This window comes from Caretta caretta, chromosome 6 (genome assembly GCF_965140235.1).
Source record: "Caretta caretta isolate rCarCar2 chromosome 6, rCarCar1.hap1, whole genome shotgun sequence".
NCBI classification, from domain to species: domain Eukaryota; kingdom Metazoa; phylum Chordata; order Testudines; family Cheloniidae; genus Caretta; species Caretta caretta.
This window is the reverse complement of record NC_134211.1, coordinates 108,375,851-108,379,127: the sequence shown is the minus strand read 5'-3', so window position 1 is coordinate 108,379,127 and position 3,277 is coordinate 108,375,851.

Sequence of the window (3,277 nt, the reverse complement as noted above, 5' to 3'; positions counted from 1 at the left end):
ATATTAAGGCTAACCCTGCTAACTCCACCTTCCTCCAGAGGTTATGTACTCTGGGGAAATTTGATGAACTATGCATGTGCAGGGAGAGACAAAGATTGAATTGGTTCCAAGAATATTGTGAATAAATAATCCCATGAAGAGGTGAACCAGAACATTGACCTGAAACCTCTATTCCAGTGCCTTTTACCCTGCAAATCTCTAGGTGACCGGCCTTATAAAACAATGATGATGTTGAACATGGAGCTGCCACATCATCCCTGTTGTATGAATTAACCGCAGGAGATGGTCTCTTCTATAACTCGCCCAGGTACATCCACACACACACAGAGGAGTGGAGATTTTGGGAGAGTCCCCCACAAGCACTATTTCAAAGTAGACTCCCTTCCCAATCCAGGGCAAAGCATGTCACCCCCTCTTCCCTTGCCATTCATCCTGACCTTCCTCCTTACGACCCTGGGTCTTCAGCCTTGCACAGCGCTTAACTCATCCTTGCCAACTCTTAAAAACAGAGGTGGATACAGTTATATATGAAGGGATTGGCCATGGCTGAGTGGTGCTCATAAACACAGGGAGCTCAGCTTCGGAAAGGGGGAGCACTCTGGAGCTACAGGAGGTGACCTCTCACGTGGGAGCTCTAGGGGAGAAGGAATGGGACGGAGGACTCTCCATGGAAGCAGTTCCTGAGCTCCACAGTTCCTGAGCTCCATGGAAGCAGTTCCTGAGCTGCCACCCTCCCACCCACAAACCTGCCCATCCTGTTGGGGAGCAGGGAACCAAATCTGCAGGACGACTTGTTGAATGTTGGTCATACACATGCGTGCACACACACAGCACTACATCACTGCATCCAGTTCTGGTGTCCACAATGCAAGAAGGCTGTTGATAAACTGGAGAGGGTTTAGAGAAGAACTAAGATAATTAAAGAATCGTAAAACCTGCCTTATAGTGATAGACTCAAGGAGCTCAATATATTTAGCTTAACAAAGCGAAATCTAAGGGGTGACTCGATCCCAGACCATAAGTACCTATAGTGGCCTCTTCAGTCTAGCAGACAAAGCAAGGCATAACAAGATCCAATGCCTGGAAGCTGAAGCTAAACGTAATTCAGACAGGAAATAAAGCACAATTTTTAACGGTGAGGCTAATTAACTATCGGAACAGTTTACCAAGGGGTGTGGTAGATTCTCCATCACTGGTAATTTTAAAATCAAGATTGGATGCTTTTCTAAAAATTATGCTCTAACTCAAACAGGGATTAATTCAGAGAAGTTCTATGGCCTGTATTATGCAGGTCAAACTAGATGATTACAGTGGTCTCTTCTGGATTTATAATCTATGAATCTGCAGATCACGGGATGGGGTTTAGAGGATCAGTGGATGCAGCTAGAACACTTGCAGATTCCAGACCACGTTGGGGAGAAACAGATTAAATTTGCATTGGTTTGGGTGGATCTGAGCTAAGGAACTTGGGTCAACCTCATCCCAAGCATAATTCATCAAAAGTCAGTTGAGTTACATTAGAGATAAATTTGGCTCCTTAGCACAAGGGTTGCAACAAGCTTGTAACTAGTGCTTGTAAAATGTCCTATCATATATAAGCACGGGGCATTGCAAGTGCATTGAAGCTTAAGGCATTTCAATTAGAACACCTTTTCACCTAGACTAGGACCACAATGCAAACTGTGCTGTGATCTCATTCCCTGTTGGCCTTCAGCTAAGTACACTCAACATCTCCACCAAAGATGCCTGTTTTGTCTGTTCTCTGCTTCCCAAATAACATCCCGTATGACTGGTCTATCCAGAGAGACTGGTGCATTGACATTTCCATATGTAAAATTTATGCCTGAATTTAGGCTAGCAAGCTAAGAGATCCATTACACAATGTTTGACCACAAACAACCTAACCGGAGCAGCTTCTGCGGGACCAATTGTGCATGTCCATCAAAGGAATTCCCTATGGGAAGCAACCCAAGTCATACCATAGGAATTTTAAATGAGCAGTCAGTGGAGGTTTTAGTGGGGGGATGTCTTCTTACTGCAAAAGCATATTGTAGAGGATCCATTTCTAGAACTCTAGGGAATTGGTTACCCATCCTCCATTCCTTTGCCGTTCTGCGTAAAGGGTCAGCTCAGGTGCAATGCTGGTAGGTTATACTGCGACAGGCACACCTGTCCAGTAGGAACTGGACTGAGACCATCAGCTCTTTTCAGATAGGCCCCTGAGCCAGCAGGTAACAGAAACTGCCAGTCATTTCCTACCTGGACAACATTGATGTTTATGACTTAGAGGTGGTTAATTTTGTATCTCATTTCTGATCCCGAGTCATCTAGTCCTCCAAACCAACAAACATAACCCAAATCAAACCTGGACTATTTTGGCTGATCAAATAGACTGTATCAAAGGTAACAACACTGATATCAGCTGCTTAATCAGGCAAAACAGTGGAGCTTTGGTCCAGTGCCCTTTCTGAACTAGAAAATGCAAACTGAATTTTACCGTCAGTTAATTGTTTATCATTTTTGACACTTTGAATATTTTCTGGGGTTTGGGTTGGTTTGTTTTCCAATTATTTTAATTTGGGGGGAGACGGAGGAGTGGCTTTAATAAAGATGCATGCTGGTGCCAGTAATTTTTCCATGCCCAGACACTGTGGGGCCAAGGGAGCTAATCTCTGAAAATTTACCCATAGCTAGCAAAGTTCAATGAGATAAGAGAAGCCAACACTAAACATTGTCAATGTAAACAGTTCAATAAGGTTAGTTGGAAGTGGAAAAGTAACAGCCTGTGAATGGATGGTGACTGTTCTGTGCTATACATGGAAGACTGACCTCAGACTACAGGAGGGGAAAGGGGAAACCAAAGAGGGAGAGGGGTCAGCTCATGTGATACATCCCCAAATACAGCCTCCTGTTTTGCACAGTAGAACTGCACCAGTTCTGAGGCCCAGGTGGCATCCATACCTGTGGAGGAGCGGGCTGGATTTCCTCTTGAATGATCATGGAAACCTAAGTCCTGATCCTGCGAAGTACTTAAGCATGTGCTGTGCCAACAGGACTGCACATGTATTTATGCGCTTTGTTGAATCAAGGCCTGAATCACACATTTCTAACAAAGATTGCACCAGGTCACATAGGGTTGCCAACACTGTATTTCAAAAATAAGTGACTATTTTCTTAGCATCCCTACCCCACTTCTCCTCCCAGTATTATTATTATCATTATTATCAATAAATAATAATAATAATAAGCATTACTCACCTACATCTTCCAGGGGTAT